The following is a 19,807-nucleotide window of genomic DNA, read 5'->3' as shown; positions in this document are numbered from 1 at the left end:
CTCCATGTTGCACAGACTATAACCAAACAGGACGAGAGTGTGCTCTCCATGCTGAGCAAACTATAACCTAACAGGACGGGTGTATGTTCTCCATGTTGTACAGACTATAACCTATCAGGGCGAGGGAGTGCTCTCCATGTTGTACAGACCGTAACCCAACATAATGAGACCGTGCTGTCCATGTTGTACAGCCTGTAACGTAACAGGGCGAGAGATTGCTTTCCATGTTGCATGGACCGTAACACAACAGTGTGAGAGTGCACTCTCCATGTTGTACAGACTATAACCAAACAGGACGAGAGTGTGCTCTCCATGCTGTGCAAACTATAACCTAACAGGACGGGTGTATGTTCTCCATGTTGTACAGACTATAACCTATCAGGGCGAGGGAGTGCTCTCCATGTTGTACAGACCGTAACCCAACATGATGAGACCGTGCTGTCCATGTTGTACAGCCTGTAACGTAACAGGGCGAGAGATTGCTTTCCATGTTGCATAGACCGTAACACAACAGTGTGAGAGTGCACTCTCCATGTTGTACAGACCGTTAACAAACAGGGGGTGAGAGTGTTCTCCATGTTGGACTGACCATAACCTAACAGGACGAGATTGTGCTCTCCATGTTGTACAGGATATAACCCAACAGGACGAGAGTGTGCTCTGCCTGTTGTACAGACCATAACCTAACAGGAAGAGATTGTGCTCTCCATGTTGTGCAGTCTTTGACCCAACAGGATGTGAGTGTGTTCTCCATGTTGCACAGACCGCAACCCAACAGGACTAGAGTTTTCTCTCAATTTTGTTCAGACCGTAAACCAACAGGGGGAGAGTGCGCTCTCCATGTTGTACAGACGAATGCCCAACATGGGGAGAGTGCAATCTCCATGTTGTCCACCCTGGAACCCCACAGGGTGAGAGTGCGCTCTCCATGTTGTGCAGCCTATAACCCAACTGGATGATAGTGCACTCTCCATGTTGGACAGACTATAAGCTAACAGGACGAGAGTGTGCTCGCCATGTTGTACAGACTGTAACCTAACAGGACGAGAGTGTGCTCTCCATGTTGTACAGACTATAACCCAACATGATGAGAGTGTGCTCTCCATGTTGTACAGACTATAACCCAACATGATGAGAGTGTGCTCTCCATGTTGCACAGACAGTAACGTCACAGGGGGAGAGTGCACACTCCAATTTGGACAGAATATAACACAACAGGGGGAGAGACCCCTCTCCAATTTGTACAAACTACAATCTAACAGGACGAGAGTGTGATCTCCATGTTGTACAGAACGTAATCCAACAGGATGAGAGTGCGGTATCCATGTTGTGCGGGCTATAAACCAACAGGTTGAGAGTGCACTGTCCATGTTGCACAGACCGTAACCCAACAGGACGAGAGTGCACTCACCATGTTGTACAGACCGTAACCCAACTGGGCGAGAGTGCGCCCTCCATGTTGTACAGAACATAACCTTAAAGGACGACAGTGTGCTCTCCATGTTGTACAGACCATAACCCAACAGGATGAGAGTGCGCTCCCCATGTTGTACAGACTACAACCTAAAAGGGAGAGACTTTGCTCTCCATGTTGTACAGACCGTAACCCAAGAGGGCGAGAGTGCACTCACCATGTTGTACAGACCGTAACCCAACTGGGCGAGAGTGCTCCCTCCATGTTGTACAGAACATAACCTTAAAGGACGACAGTGTGCTCTCCATGTTGTACAGACCGTAACCCAACAGGATGAGAGTGCGCTCCCCATGTTGTACAGACTACAACCTAAAAGGGAGAGACTTTGCTCTCCATGTTGTACAGACCATAACCCAACAATATGAGAGTGTGCTCTCCATGTTGTGCAGACCGTAACCCAGCATGGGGAGAGTGTGCTCTCCATGCTGTGCAGATCGCAACCCAACAGGACGAGAGTTTGCTCTCAATGTTGTTCAGACCGTAACCCAACAGGGGGAGAGTGCGCTCTCCATGTTGTGCAGACGAAAACCCAACATGGGGAGACTGCACTCTCCATGTTGCACAGACGAAAGCCCAACAGGGGGAGAGTGCAATCTCCATGTTGTACAGCCAACAACCCAACAGGGTGAGAGTGTGCTCTCCATGTTGTGCAGACGATAACCCAGCAGGATGAGAATGCACTCACCATGTTGTACAGACCATCACCCAACAGGGGGAAAGTGCACTCTCCATGTTGTGCAGACTATAACCGAACAGGACGAGAATGTGCTCTCCATGTTGTCCAGACTATAACCTAACAGGACGAGAGTGCGCTCTCCATGTTGTACAGACAATAACCCAACTGGATGAGAGTGTGCTCTCCATGTTGTACAGACCGTAACCTAACAGGGGGAGGGCGCAATCTTCATTTTGTACAGAATAGAACCCAACAGGGGGAAGAGTGCACTCTTCATTGTGTACAGACTGCAATCTAACAGGACTAGAGTGTGCTCTCCATGTTGTACAGACCGTAAGTCAACAGGATGAGAGTGCGCTCTTATTGTTGTACGTACCGTAACCCAACAGGTTGAGAGTGCTCTCTCCATGTTGTGCAGACCGTAACCCAAGAGAATGAGAGAGCACTCGCCATGTTGTACAGACCTTAACCCAACTGGGCGAGTGTGCACTCTCCATGTTGGACATGCCGTAACTCAACAGGACGAGAGTGTGCTCTCCATGTTGTACAGATGGTAACCCAACAGGGGGAGAGTGTGCTCTCCATTTTGTACAGACCGCAACCCAACAGGACGAGAGTGTGCTCTCCATCCTGTACAGACTATAACCCAACAGGACGAGAGTGTGCTCTGCTTGTTGTACGGACCACAACCTAACAGGAAGAGAGTGTGCTCTCCATGTTGTGCAGACTATAACCGAACAGGACGAGAATGTGCTCTCCATGTTGTCCAGACTATAACCTAACAGGACGAGAGTGCGCTCTCCATGTTGTACAGACAATAACCCAACTGGATGAGAGTGTGCTCTCCATGTTGTACAGACCGTAACCTAACAGGGGGAGGGCGCAATCTTCATTTTGTACAGAATAGAACCCAACAGGGGGAAGAGTGCACTCTTCATTGTGTACAGACTGCAATCTAACAGGACTAGAGTGTGCTCTCCATGTTGTACAGACCGTAAGTCAACAGGATGAGAGTGCGCTCTTATTGTTGTACGTACCGTAACCCAACAGGTTGAGAGTGCTCTCTCCATGTTGTGCAGACCGTAACCCAAGAGAATGAGAGAGCACTCGCCATGTTGTACAGACCTTAACCCAACTGGGCGAGTGTGCACTCTCCATGTTGGACATGCCGTAACTCAACAGGACGAGAGTGTGCTCTGCTTGTTGTACGGACCACAACCTAACAGGAAGAGAGTGTGCTCTCCATGTTGTGCAGACGATAACCCAACAGGATGTGAGTGTGCTCTCCATGTTGTACAGACCGTATCCCAACATGGGAGAGGGCACTCTCCATGTTGTGCAGACGAAATCCCAATCGGAGGAGAGTGCAATCTCCATGTTGCACAGCCAATAACAAAACAGAATGAGAGTGCATTCTCCATGTTGAACAGACCATAACCCAACAAGGGGAGAGTGCACTCTCCATGTTGTACAGACCATAAACTAACAGGACGCGAGTGTGCTCTCCATGCTGTCCAGACCGTAAGTCAATAGGATGAGAGTGCGCTCTCCACGTTGTGTTCCGCAACCCAACTTATTGAGAGTGCATTCTCCATGTTGTACAGATCGTAAACCAAGAGGATGTGAGTGCAAACTCAATTTTGTACAGACCGTAACCCTACAGGACGAGAGTAGAATCACCATGTTGTACAGAACACAACACAACTGGGCGAGAATGCACTCTCCACGTTGTACAGACCGTAATCCAACAGAATGAGAGTGCGCTCTCCATGTTGTCCGGACCATAACCCAACAGGTTGAGAGTGCACTCCCCATGTTGTCCAGACCGTAACCCAACTGGGCGAGAGTTCACTCTCCATGTTGTACAGACTATAACCTAACAGGACCACAGTGTGCTCTCCATGTTGTACAGAACTTAACCCAACAGGATGACAGTGTGCTCTCCATGTTGTGCAGACTATAACCTAACAGGGAGAGACTTTTCTCTCCATGTTGTACAGACCGTAACCCAACAGGATGAGAGTGTGCTCAACCATGTTGAACAGACAGTAACCCAAAAGGGGGAGAGTGTGCTCTCCATGTTGTGCAGACCGCAACCCAACAGGACGAGAGTTTTTTCTCAATGTTGTTCAGAATGTAACCCAACAGGTTGAGAATGCAATCTCCATGTTGCACAGACGAAAGCCCAACAGGGGGAGATTGCAATCTCCATGTTTTGCAGCGTATCACCCAACAGGGTACTCTCCATGTTGCACAGACCGTAACACAACAGGGGGAGAGCATGCTCCCAATGTTGCACAGAACGGAACCCAACAGCTCGAGAGTGTGCTGTCCATGTTGTACAGAATATCACCCTACAGGGGGAAAGTGCACTCTCCATGTTGTGCAGACGAAAACCCAACAGGGGGAGAGTGCACTCTCCATGTTGTGCAGACGAAAGCCCAACAGGGGGAGAGTGCAATCTGCATGTTGCACAGCCGATAACCCAACAGGGTGAGAGTGTGCTCTCCATGTTGTGCAGACCATCACCCAACAGGATGAGAGTGCACTCTCCATGTTGTCCAGACCATAACCCAACAGCAGGAGAGTGCATTCTCCATGTTGCCCAGACTAAAACCTAAGAGGACGAGAGTGTGCTCTCCATGCTGTACAAACTATAACCTAACAGGACGAGAGTGTGCTCTCCATGTTGTGCAGACCGTAACCTTACAGGGAGAGAGTGCACTCTCCATTTTCTACAGAATACAAGCCAACAGGGGGAGAGTACTCTCTCCATTTTGTACAGACAACAACCTGACAGTGCGAGAGTGTGCTCTCCATGTTGTACAGACCGTAATCCAACAGGATGAGAGTGCGCTCTCCATGTTGTACGGACCGTAACCCAACAGGATGAGAGTGCACTCTCCATGTTGCACAGACCGCAACACAACAGGGAGCCAGTGTACTCTCCATGTTGTACAGACGAAAGCCCAACAGGGGGAGCGTGCAATCTCCATGTTGCACAGACTATAACCAAACAGGACGAGAGTGTGCTCTCCATGCTGTGCAAACTATAACCTAACAGGACGGGTGTATGTTCTCCATGTTGTACAGACTATAACCTATCAGGGCGAGGGAGTGCTCTCCATGTTGTACAGACCGTAACCCAACATGATGAGACCGTGCTGTCCATGTTGTACAGCCTGTAACGTAACAGGGCGAGAGATTGCTTTCCATGTTGCATAGACCGTAACACAACAGTGTGAGAGTGCACTCTCCATGTTGTACAGACTATAACCAAACAGGACGAGAGTGTGCTCTCCATGCTGTGCAAACTATAACCTAACAGGACGGGTGTATGTTCTCCATGTTGTACAGACTATAACCTATCAGGGCGAGGGAGTGCTCTCCATGTTGTACAGACCGTAACCCAACATGATGAGACCGTGCTGTCCATGTTGTACAGCCTGTAACGTAACAGGGCGAGAGATTGCTTTCCATGTTGCATAGACCGTAACACAACAGTGTGAGAGTGCACTCTCCATGTTGTACAGACCGTTAACAAACAGGGGGTGAGAGTGTTCTCCATGTTGGACAGACCATAACCTAACAGGACGAGATTGTGCTCTCCATGTTGTACAGGCTATAACCCAACAGGACGAGAGTGTGCTCTGCCTGTTGTACAGACCATAACCTAACAGGAAGAGATTGTGCTCTCCATGTTGTGCAGTCTTTGACCCAACAGGATGTGAGTGTGTTCTCCATGTTGCACAGACCGCAACCCAACAGGACTAGAGTTTTCTCTCAATTTTGTTCAGACCGTAAACCAACAGGGGGAGAGTGCGCTCTCCATGTTGTACAGACGAATGCCCAACATGGGGAGAGTGCAATCTCCATGTTGTCCACCCTGGAACCCCACAGGGTGAGAGTGCGCTCTCCATGTTGTGCAGCCTATAACTCAACTGGATGATAGTGCACTCTCCATGTTGGACAGACTATAAGCTAACAGGACGAGAGTGTGCTCGCCATGTTGTACAGACTGTAACCTAACAGGACGAGAGTGTGCTCTCCATGTTGTACAGACTATAACCCAACATGATGAGAGTGTGCTCTCCATGTTGCACAGACCGTAACGTCACAGGGGGAGAGTGCACACTCCAATTTGGACAGAATATAACACAACAGGGGGAGAGACCCCTCTCCAATTTGTACAAACTACAATCTAACAGGACGAGAGTGTGATCTCCATGTTGTACAGAACGTAATCCAACAGGATGAGAGTGCGGTATCCATGTTGTGCGGGCTATAAACCAACAGGTTGAGAGTGCACTGTCCATGTTGCACAGACCGTAACCCAACAGGACGAGAGTGCACTCACCATGTTGTACAGACCGTAACCCAACTGGGCGAGAGTGCTCCCTCCATGTTGTACAGAACATAACCTTAAAGGACGACAGTGTGCTCTCCATGTTGTACAGACCATAACCCAACAGGATGAGAGTGCGCTCCCCATGTTGTACAGACTACAACCTAAAAGGGAGAGACTTTGCTCTCCATGTTGTACAGACCGTAACCCAAGAGGGCGAGAGTGCACTCACCATGTTGTACAGACCGTAACCCAACTGGGCGAGAGTGCTCCCTCCATGTTGTACAGAACATAACCTTAAAGGACGACAGTGTGCTCTCCATGTTGTACAGACCGTAACCCAACAGGATGAGAGAGCGCTCCCCATGTTGTAAAGACTACAACCTAAAAGGGAGAGACTTTGCTCTCCATGTTGTACAGACCGTAACCCAAGAGGGCGAGAGTGCACTCTCAATGTTGTGCAGACCGTTACCCAACAGGACGAGAGTGCACTCACCATGTTGCACAGACCGTAGCCCAACTGGGCGAGAGTGCTCCCTCCATGTTGTACAGACCATAACCTAAAAGGACGACAGTGTGCTCTCCATGTTATACAGACCGTAACCCAACAGGATGAGAGTGTGCTCCCCATGTTGTACAGACTACAACCTAAAAGGGAGAGACTTTGCTCTCCATGTTGTACAGACCATAACCCAACAATATGAGAGTGTGCTCTCCATGTTGTGCAGACCGTAACCCAGCATGGGGAGAGTGTGCTCTCCATGCTGTGCAGATCGCAACCCAACAGGACGAGAGTTTGCTCTCAATGTTGTTCAGACCGTAACCCAACAGGGGGAGAGTGCGCTCTCCATGTTGTGCAGACGAAAACCCAACATGGGGAGACTGCACTCTCCATGTTGCACAGACGAAAGCCCAACAGGGGGAGAGTGCAATCTCCATGTTGTACAGCCAATAACCCAACAGGGTGAGAGTGTGCTCTCCATGTTGTGCAGACGATAACCCAGCAGGATGAGAATGCACTCACCATGTTGTACAGACCATCACCCAACAGGGGGAAAGTGCACTCTCCATATTGTACAGACTATAACCGAACAGGACGAGAATGTGCTCTCCATGTTGTCCAGACTATAACCTAACAGGACGAGAGTGCGCTCTCCATGTTGCACAGACAATAACCCAACTGGATCAGAGTGTGCTCTCCATGTTGTACAGACCGTAACCTAACAGGGGGAGGGCGCAATCTTCATTTTGTACAGAATAGAACCCAACAGGGGGAAGAGTGCACTCTTCATTGTGTACAGACTGCAATCTAACAGGACTAGAGTGTGCTCTCCATGTTGTACAGACCGTAAGTCAACAGGATGAGAGTGCGCTCTTATTGTTGTACGTACCGTAACCCAACAGGTTGAGAGTGCTCTCTCCATGTTGTGCAGACCGTAACCCAAGAGAATGAGAGAGCACTCGCCATGTTGTACAGACCTGAACCCAACTGGGCGAGTGTGCACTCTCCATGTTGGACATGCCGTAACTCAACAGGACGAGAGTGTGCTCTCCATGTTGTACAGATGGTAACCCAACAGGGGGAGAGTGTGCTCTCCATTTTGTACAGACCGCAACCCAACAGGACGAGAGTGTGCTCTCCATCCTGTACAGACTATAACCCAACAGGACGAGAGTGTGCTCTGCTTGTTGTACGGACCACAACCTAACAGGAAGAGAGTGTGCTCTCCATGTTGTACAGACGATAACCCAACAGGATGTGAGTGTGCTCTCCATGTTGTACAGACCGTATCCCAACATGGGAGAGGGCACTCTCCATGTTGTCCAGACGAATTCCCAATCGGAGGAGAGTGCAATCTCCATTTTGCACAGCCAATAACAAAACAGAATGAGAGTGCATTCTCCATGTTAAACAGACCATAACCCAACAAGGGGAGAGTGCACTCTCCATGTTGTACAGACCATAAACTAACAGGACGCGAGTGTGCTCTCCATGCTGTCCAGACCGTAAGTCAACAGGATGAGAGTGCGCTCTCCACGTTGTGTTCCGCAACCCAACAGTTTGAGAGTGCATTCTCCATGTTGTACAGACCATAAACTAACAGGACGTGAGTGTGCTCTCCATGCTGTCCAGACCGTAAGTCAACAGGATGAGAGTGCGCTCTCCACGTTGTGTTCCGCAACCCAACAGTTTGAGAGTGCATTCTCCATGTTGTACAGATCGTAAACCAAGAGGATGTGAGTGCAAACTCAATTTTGTACAGACCGTAACCCTACAGGACGAGAGTAGAATCACCATGTTGTACAGACCACAACACAACTGGGCGAGAATGCACTCTCCACGTTGTACAGACCAAAACCCAGCTGGGCGAGAGTGCACTCTCCATGTTGTACTGACCATAACCTAACAGGACGAGAGTGTGCTCTCCATGTTGCACAGACCGTAATCCAACAGGATGAGAATGCACTCTCCATGTTGTGCAGACCAAAACCCAGCTGGGCGAGAGTGCACTCTCCATGTTGTACTGACCATAACCTAACAGGACGAGAGTGTGCTCTCCATGTTGTACAGACAGTAACCCAACAGCATGAGAGTGTGCTCTCCCTGTTGTACAGACTATAACCTAAGAGGGAGAGACTTTGCTCACCATGTCGTGAAGACCGTAACTCGACAGGTTGAGAGTGTGCTCTCCATGTTGTACAGACCGTAACCCAACAGGGGGAGAGTGTGCTCTCCATGTTGTGCCGACCGCAACCCAACAGGACGAGACTTTGCTCTCAATGTTGTTCAGACTGTAACCCAACAGGATGAGAGTGTGCTCTCCATGTTGTACAGACTATAATCTAACAGGGAGAGACTTTGCTCTCCATGTTGTATAGACCGTAACACAACAGGGGGAGAGTGCCCTCTCCATATTGGACAGATGAAAACCCAACATGTGGAGAGTGCACTCTCCATGTTGCACAGACAAAAGCCCAACAGGGGCAGAGTGCAATCTCCATGTTGTACAGACTATAACCCAACAGGGTGAGTGTGTGCTCTCCATGTTGGACAGACGATAACCCAACAGGATGAGAATGCGCTCTCCATGTTGTACAGACCATCACCCAACAGGTGGAGAGTGCGCTCTCCATGTTGTACAGACTACAACCTAAAAGGGAGAGACTTTGCTCTCCATGTTGTACAGACCGTAACCCAAGAGGGCGAGATTGCACTCACCATGTTGTACAGACCGTAACCCAACTGGGCGAGAGTGCTCCCTCCATGTTGTACAGAACATAACCTTAAAGGACGACAGTGTGCTCTCCATGTTGTACAGACCGTAACCCAACAGGATGAGAGTGCGCTCCCCATGTTGTACAGACTACAACCTAAAAGGGAGAGACTTTGCTCTCCATGTTGTACAGACCGTAACCCAAGAGGGCGAGAGTGCACTCTCAATGTTGTGCAGACCGTTACCCAACAGGACGAGAGTGCTCTCACCATGTTGCACAGACCGTAACCCAACTGGGCGAGAGTGCTCCCTCCATGTTGTACAGACCATAACCTAAAAGGACGACAGTGTGCTCTCCATGTTGTACAGACCGTAACCCAACAGGATGAGAGTGTGCTCCCCATGTTGTACAGACTACAACCTAAAAGGGAGAGACTTTGCTCTCCATGTTGTACAGACCATAACCCAACAATATGAGAGTGTGCTCTCCATGTTGTACAGACTATAATCTAACAGGGAGAGACTTTGCTCTCCATGTTGTATAGACCGCAACACAACAGGGGGAGAGTGCGCTCTCCATATTGGACAGATGAAAACCCAACATGTGGAGAGTGCACTCTCCATGTTGCACAGACAAAAGCCCAACAGGGGCAGAGTGCAATCTCCATGTTGTACAGACTATAACCCAACAGGGTGAGTGTGTGCTCTCCATGTTGGACAGACGATAACCCAACAGGATGAGAATGCGCTCTCCATGTTGTACAGACCATCACCCAACAGGTGGAGAGTGCGCTCTCCATGTTGTACAGACTACAACCTAAAAGGGAGAGACTTTGCTCTCCATGTTGTACAGACCGTAACCCAAGAGGGCGAGATTGCACTCACCATGTTGTACAGACCGTAACCCAAGAGGGCGAGAGTGCACTCTCAATGTTGTGCAGACCGTTACCCAACAGGACGAGAGTGCACTCACCATGTTGCACAGACCGTAGCCCAACTGGGCGAGAGTGCTCCCTCCATGTTGTACAGACCATAACCTAAAAGGACGACAGTGTGCTCTCCATGTTGTACAGACCGTAACCCAACAGGATGAGAGTGTGCTCCCCATGTTGTACAGACTACAACCTAAAAGGGAGAGACTTTGCTCTCCATGTTGTACAGACCATAACCCAACAATATGAGAGTGTGCTCTCCATGTTGTGCAGACCGTAACCCAGCATGGGGAGAGTGTGCTCTCCATGCTGTGCAGATCGCAACCCAACAGGACGAGAATTTGCTCTCAATGTTGTTCAGACCGTAACCCAACAGGGGGAGAGTGCGCTCTCCATGTTGTGCAGACGAAAACCCAACATGGGGAGACTGCACTCTCCATGTTGCACAGACGAAAGCCCAACAGGGGGAGAGTGCAATCTCCATGTTGTACAGCCAATAACCCAACAGGGTGAGAGTGTGCTCTCCATGTTGTGCAGACGATAACCCAGCAGGATGAGAATGCACTCACCATGTTGTACAGACCATCACCCAACAGGGGGAAAGTGCACTCTCCATATTGTACAGACTATAACCGAACAGGACGAGAATGTGCTCTCCATGTTGTCCAGACTATAACCTAACAGGACGAGAGTGCGCTCTCCATGTTGTACAGACAATAACCCAACCGGATGAGAGTGTGCTCTCCATGTTGTACAGACCGTAACCTAACAGGGGGAGGGCGCAATCTTCATTTTGTACAGAATAGAACCCAACAGGGGGAAGAGTGCACTCTTCATTGTGTACAGACTGCAATCTAACAGGACTAGAGTGTGCTCTCCATGTTGTACAGACCGTAAGTCAACAGGATGAGAGTGCGCTCTTATTGTTGTACGTACCGTAACCCAACAGGTTGAGAGTGCTCTCTCCATGTTGTGCAGACCGTAACCCAAGAGAATGAGAGAGCACTCGCCATGTTGTACAGACCTTAACCCAACTGGGCGAGTGTGCACTCTCCATGTTGGACATGCCGTAACTCAACAGGACGAGAGTGTGCTCTCCATGTTGTACAGATGGTAACCCAACCGGGGGAGAGTGTGCTCTCCATTTTGTACAGACCGCAACCCAACAGGACGAGAGTGTGCTCTCCATCCTGTACAGACTATAACCCAACAGGACGAGAGTGTGCTCTGCTTGTTGTACGGACCACAACCAAACAGGAAGAGAGTGTGCTCTCCATGTTGTACAGACGATAACCCAACAGGATGTGAGTGTGCTCTCCATGTTGTACAGACCGTATCCCAACAGGGGGAGAGTGCACTCTGCATGTTGTCCAGACGAATTCCCAATCGGAGCAGAGTGCAATCTCCATGTTGCACAGCCAATAACAAAACAGAATGAGAGTGCATTCTCCATGTTGACCAGACCATAACCCAACAAGGGGAGAGTGCACTCTCCATGTTGTACAGACCATAAACTAACAGGACGCGAGTGTGCTCTCCATGCTGTCCAGACCGTAAGTCAACAGGATGAGAGTGTGCTCTCCACGTTGTGTTCCGCAACCCAACAGTTTGACAGTGCATTCTCCATGTTGTACAGATCGTAAACCAAGAGGATGTGAGTGCAAACTCAATTTTGTACAGACCGTAACCCTACAGGACGAGAGTAGAATAACCATGTTGTACAGACCACAACACAACTGGGCGAGAATGCACTCTCCACGTTGTACAGACCGTAACCCAACAGGATGAGAGTGTGCTCTCCATGTTGCACAGACCGTAATCCAACAGGATGAGAATGCACTCTCCATGTTGTGCAGACCGTAACCCAACTGGGCGAGAGTGCACTCTCCATGTTGTACTGACCATAACCTAACAGGACGAGAGTGTGCTCTCCATGTTGTACAGACAGTAACCCAACAGCATGAGAGTGTGCTCTCCCTGTTGTACAGACTATAACCTAAGAGGGAGAGACTTTGCTCACCATGTCGTGCAGACCGTAACTCTACAGGTTGAGAGTGTGCTCTCCATGTTGTACAGACCGTAACCCAACAGGGGGAGAGTGTGCTCTCCATGTTGTGCCGACCGCAACCCAACAGGACGTGACTTTGCTCTCAATGTTGTTCAGACTGTAACCCAACAGGATGAGAGTGTGCTCTCCATGTTGTACAGACTATAATCTAACAGGGAGAGACTTTGCTCTCCATGTTGTATAGACCGCAACACAACAGGGGGAGAGTGCGCTCTCCATATTGGACAGATGAAAACCCAACATGTGGAGAGTGCACTCTCCATGTTGCACAGACAAAAGCCCAACAGGGGCAGAGTGCAATCTCCATGTTGTACAGACTATAACCCAACAGGGTGAGTGTGTGCTCTCCATGTTGGACAGACGATAACCCAACAGGATGAGAATGCGCTCTCCATGTTGTACAGACCATCACCCAACAGGTGGAGAGTGCGCTCTCCATGTTGGACAGAACGTAATTAAACAGGATGAGAGTGCACTCTCCATGTTGGACGGACCGTAACCCAACAGGTTGATAGTGCACTCTCCATGTTGTACAGACGAAAGCCCAACAGGGGGAGAGTGCAATCTCCATGTTGTACAGCCGATAACCCAACAGGGAGAGAATTTGCTCTCCATGTTGTCCAGACCGTAACCCAACAGGATGAGAGTGTGCTCTCCATGTTGTACAAACTATAACCTATCAGGGAGAGACTTTGCTCTACATGTTGTACAGACCGGAAGTCAACAGGATGAGAGTGTGCTCTCCATGTTGTACAGACCGTAATCCAACAGGGGGAGAGGGCACTCTCCATTTTGGACAGACAAGAACCTAACAGGAAGAGATTGTGCTCTCCATGTTGTGCAGACGATAACCCAAAAGGATGAGAGTCTGCTCTCCATTTTGAACAGACCGGAACCCAACAGGGGGAGCGTGCACTCTCCATGCTCAACAAACTATAACCTAACAGGACGAGAGTGTGCTCTCCATGTTGTACAGACTATAACATAACAGGACGAGAGTGTGCTCTCCATGTTGTGCAGACTATAACCCAACAGGATGAGAGTGCGCTCTCCATGTTGTACAGACTGTAACCTAACAGGGGGAGAGTGCACTCTCCATTTTGTACAGAATATAACCCAACAGGGGGAAGAGTGCACCCTCCATTTTGCACAGACGACAACCAAACAGGACGAGAGTGTGCTCTCCATGTTGTACAGACTGTAAGTCAACAGGATGAGAGTGCGCTCTCCATGTTGTACGGACCGTAACCCAACAGGTTAACAGTGCATTCTCCATGTTGTACAGATCGTAAACCAAGAGGATGTGAGTGCACTCTTAATTTTGCACAGACCGTACCCAACAGCACGAGAGTAGACTCGCCATGTTGTGCAGACCGTAACCCAACAGGGGGAGAGTGCACTCTCCATATTGTACAGACTATAACCTAACAGGACGAGAGTGAGCACTCCATGCCGGACAAACAATCACCTAACAGGACGAGAGTGTGCTCTCCATGTTGTACAGACTATAACCTAACAGAACGAGAGTGTGCTCTCAATGTTGTACAGACTATAACCCAACAGGATGAGAGTGTGCTCTCCATGTTGTACAGAATATAAACCAACAAGGGGAAGAGTGCACTCTCCATTTTGTACAGACCGTAACCCAACAAGGGGAAGAGTGCACTCTCCATTTTGTACAGACCGTAACCCAACAGGTTGAGAGTGCACTCTCCATGTTATACAGGCGAAAGCCCAACAGGGGGAGAGTGCAATCTCCATGTTGTACAGCCGATAACCCAAGAGGACGAGAGTGCAGTCTCAATGTTGTACAGACCGTAACCCAACAGGACGAGAGTGCACTCACCATGTTGTACAGGCGAAAGCCCAACAGGGGGAGAGTGCAATCTCCATGTTGTACAGCCGATAACCCAAGAGGACGAGAGTGCAGTCTCAATGTTGTACAGACCGTAACCCAACAGGACGAGAGTGCACTCACCATGTTGTACAGGCGAAAGCCCAACAGGGGGAGAGTGCAATCTCCATGTTGTACAGCCGATAACCCAACAGGGAGAGACTTTGCTCTCCATGTTGTCCAGACCGTAACCCAACTGGGGGAGAGTGCGCTCTCCATTTTGTGCAGACAAAAACCCAACATGGGGAAGTGCACTCTCCATGTTGCACAGACGAAAGCCCAACAGGGGGAGAATACAATCTCCATGTTGCACAGACTATAACCCAACAGGGTGAGAGTGTGCTCTCCATGTTGTACAGGACATCACCCAACAGGGGAAGAGTGCCCTCTCCATGTTGGACAGAACGTAATCCAACAGGATCAGAGTGCGCACTCCATGTTGTACGGACCGTAACCCAACAGGTTGAGAGTGCACTCTCCATGTTGTACACACCGTAATCCAAGAGGACGAGAGTGCAGTCTCAATGTTGTACAGACCGCAACCCAACAGGACGACAGTGCACTCACCATGTTGTACAGACAAAAGCCCAACAGGGGGAGAGTGCAATCTCCATGTTGTACATCCGATAACCTAAAAGGGAGAGACTTTGCTCTCCATGTTGTACAGACCAGAACCCAACAGGATGAGAGTGTGCTCTCCATGTTGTCCAGACCGTAACCCAACAGGGAGAGAGTGCACTCTCCATGTTGTGCAGACGAAAACCCAACATGGGGAGAGTGCACTCTCCATGTTGCACAGACGAAAGCCCAAAAGGGGGGAGAGTGCAATCTCCATGTTGTACAAACCATAACCTAACAGGACGAGAGTGTGCTCTCCATGTTGTACAGACTATAGCATAACAGGACGAGAGTGTGCTCTCCATGTTGTACAGAACGTAATCCAACAGGATGAGAGTGCGCTCTCCATGTTGTACAGACCGTAACCCAACAGGTTGAGAGTGCACTCTCCATGTTGTACAGACTGTAAACCAACAGGACGAGATTGCACGCACCATGTTGTACAGACCGTAACCCAACTGGGCGAGAGTGCACTCTCCATGTTGTCCTGACCATAACCTAACAGGACGAGAGTGTGCTCTCCATGTTGTAAGGACCGTAACCCAACAGGTTGTGATTGCACTCTCCATGTTGTACAGACCGTAACCCAAGAGGACGAGAGTGCAGTCTCAATGTTGTGCAGACCGTAACCCAACAGGACGAGAGTGCACTCACCATGTTGTACAGACCGTAACCAAACTGGGCGAGAGTGCACTCTCCATGTTGTGCAGACTATAACCTAACTGGACGACAGTGTGCTCTCCATGTTGTGCGGACCGTAACCCAACAGGACGAGAGTTTGCTCTCAATGTTGTTCAGACCGTAACCCAACTGGGGGAGAGTGCGCTCTCCATGTTGTGCAGACTATAACCTAACAGGGAGAGACGTTGCTCTCCATATTGTACAGACCATAACCCAACAGGATGAGAGTGTGCTCTCCATATTGTACAGACCATAACCCAACAGGATGAGAGTGTGCTCTGCAAGTTGTGCAGACCGCAACCCAACAGGACGAGAGTTTGCTCTCAATGTTGTTCAGACCGTAACCCAATCGGGGGAGAGTGCGCTCTCCTTGTTGCAAAGATGAAAACCCAAAATGGGTAGATTGCACTCTCCATGTTGCACAGACGAAAGCCCAACAGGGGGAGAGTGCAATATCCATGTTGTACAGCCTATAACCCATCAGGGTGAGAGTGTGCTCTCCATCTTGTCCAGAACGATAACCCAACAGGATGAGAATGCACTCTCCATGTTGTACAGACCATCACCCAACAGGGGGAGAGTGCACTCTCCATATTGGACAGACGATAACCTAACAGGACGAGAGTGTGCTCAACATGCTGGACAAACAATAACCTAAAAGGACGAGAGTGAGCTCTCCATGTTGTACAGACTATAACCTAACAGGACGAGAGTGTGCTCTCCATGTTGTACAGAGTATAACCCAACAGAATGAGCGTGTGCTCTCCATCTTGTAAAGACCGTAACCTAAAAGGGGGTCAGTGCACTCTCCATTTTGTCCAGAATATAACCAGACAGGGGGAAGTGTGTACTCTCCATGTTGTACAGACTACAACCTAACAGGACGAGAGATTGTTCTCCATGTTGTGCATACCGTAAGTCAACAGGATGAGAGTGCGCTCTCCATGTTGTACGGACTGTAACCCAACAGGTTGAGAGTGCACTCTCCATGTTGTACAGACCGGAAACCAACAGGACGTGATTGCACGCACCATGTTGTACAGACCGTAACCCAACTGGGCGAGGGTGCACTCTCCATGTTGTCCTGACCATAACCTAACAGGACGAGAGTGTGCTCTCCATGTTGGACAGACCGTAACCCAACAGGTTGAGAGTGTGCTCTCCATGTTGTACAGAACGTAATCCAACAGGATGAGAGTGCGCTCTTCATGTTGTACGGACCGTAACCCAACAGGTTGTGATTGCGCTCTCCATGTTGTACAGACCGTAACCCAAGAGGACGAGAGTGCAGTCTCAATGTTGTACAGACCAGAACCCAACAGGACGAGAGAGCACTCACCATGTTGTACAGACCGTAACCAAACTGGGCAAGAGTGCACTCTCCATGTTGTGCAGACTATAACCTAACAGGAAGACAGTGTGCTCTCCATGTTTGACAGACCGTAACCCAGCAGGACGAGAGTTTGCTCTCAATGTTGTTCAGACCGTAACCCAACCGCGGGAGAGTGCGCTCTCCATGTTGTGCAGACTATAACCTAACAGAGAGAGACGTTGCTCTCCATGTTGTACAGACCATAACCCAACAGGATGAGAGTGTGCTCTCCATGTTGTGCAGACCGTAACCCAACAGAGGGAGAGTGTGCTCTCCATGCTGTGCAGACCGCAACCCAACAGGACGAGAGTTTGCTCTCAATGTTGTTCAGACCGTAACCCAACCGGGGGAGAGTGCGCTCACCATGTTGTACAGATGAAAACCCAAAATGGGTAGAGTGCACTCTCCATGTTGCACAGACGAAAGCCCAACAGGGGGAGAGTGCAATATTCATGTTGTCCAGCCTATAACCCAACAGGGTGAGAGTGTGCTCTCCATCTTGTCCAGACGATAACCCAACAGGATGAGAATGCACTGTCCATGGTGTACAGACCATCACCCAACAGGGGGAGAGTGCACTCTCCATATTGTACAGACTATAACCCCACAGGGGGAAGGGTATTCTCTCCATGTTGTACAGACTACAACCTAACAGGACGAGAGTGTGCTCACCATGCTGGACAAACAATAACCTAACAGGACGAGAGTGTGCTCTCCATGTTGGACAGAGTATAACCCAACAGGATGAGAGTGTGCTCTCCATGTTGTAGAGACCGTAACCTAACAGGGGGTGAGTGCACTCTCCATTTTGTACAGAATATAACCCTACAGGGGGAAGGGTATACTCTCCATGTTGTACAGACTACAACCTAACAGGACGAGAGAGTGCTCTCCATGTTGTGCAGACCGTAAGTCAACAGGATGAGAATGCACTCTCCATGTTGTCCAGACCGTAACCTAACAGGGTGAGAGAGCGCTCTCCATGTTGTACAGACCATAACCTGACAGGACGAGAGTGTGCTCTCCATATTGTGCAGACCGTAACAAAACAGGGGGAGAGTGTGCTCTCCATGTTGTACAGACCGCAACCCAACAGGACGAGAGTGTGCTCTCCATGTTGCACAGACTATAACACAACAGGCCGAGAGTGTGCTCTGCATGTTGTACAGACCATAACCTAACAGGAAGAGAGTGTGCTCTCCATGTTGTGCAGACTAAAACCCAACAGGATGAGAGTCTGCTCTCCATGTTCTACAGACCGTAACCCAACAGGGGGAGAGTGTGCTCTCCATGTTGTGCAGACCGTAACCCAACAGGTGGAGAGTGCGCACTCCATGTTGTGCAGACGAATGCCCAACAGGGGGAGAGTGCAATCACCGTGTTGCACAGCCGATAACCCAACAGGATGAGAGTGCATTCTCCATGTTGAACAGACCGTAACCCTATAGGGGGAGCGTGCACTCTCCATGCTGTACAAACGATAACCTAACAGGACGAGAGTGTGCTCTCCATGTTGTACAGACTATAACATAACAGGGGGAGAGTGCAATCTCCATTTTGTACAGAAAATAACCCAACAGGGGGACAGATCACTCTCCAATTTGTACAGACCACAACCTAACAGGACGGGAGTGTGCTCTCCATGTTGCACAGACCGTAACCCAACAGGTTGAGAGTGCACTCACCAGGTTGTGCAGATCGTTAACCAAGAGGATGTGAGTGCACTCTCAATTTAGTACAGACCGGAACCCAACAGGTCGTAGAGTAGACTCACCATGTTGTTCAGACCGTAACCCAACGGGGCGAGAGTGCACACTCCATGATGTACAGACCAGAAACTAGCAGGACGACAGTGTGCTCGCCACGTTGTGCAGACCGTAACCCAACAGGATGACAGTGCTCTCCATGTTGCACAGACTATAACCCAACAGGATGAGAGTCTGCTCTCCATGTTGTACGGACTGTAACCCAGCAGGTTGAGAGTGCATTCTTTATGTTGTACAGATCATAAACCAAGTGGATGTGAGTGCACTCTTAATTTTGTACAGACCGTAACCCAACAGGACGATAGTAGACTCGCCATGTTGTGCAGACCAAAACCCAAGAGGATGAGAGTGCACTCTCCACGTTGTGCAGACCGTAACCCAACAGGGGGAGAGCGCACTCTCCATATTGTACAGACTATAACCTAACAGGACGAGAGAGCGCTCTCCATGTTGTACAGACCATAGCCTAACAGGACGAGAGTGTGCTCTCCATGTTGTACAGACGATAACCCAACAGGATGAGAGTGTGCTCTCCATGTTGTACACACCATAACCTAACAGGGGGTGAGTGCACTCTCCATTTTGTACAGAATATAACCCTACAGGGGGAAGGGTATACTCTCCATGTTGTACAGACTACAACCTAACAGGACGAGAGAGTGCTCTCCATGTTGTGCAGACCGTAAGTCAACAGGATGAGAATGCGCTCTCCATGTTGTCCAGACCGTAACCCAACAGGGTGAGAGAGCGCTCTCCATGTTGTACA

The sequence above is a fragment of the Heterodontus francisci genome, unplaced genomic scaffold, assembly GCF_036365525.1.
Source record: "Heterodontus francisci isolate sHetFra1 unplaced genomic scaffold, sHetFra1.hap1 HAP1_SCAFFOLD_237, whole genome shotgun sequence".
NCBI lineage: Eukaryota > Metazoa > Chordata > Chondrichthyes > Heterodontiformes > Heterodontidae > Heterodontus > Heterodontus francisci.
This window is presented reverse-complemented; position numbering follows the sequence as displayed.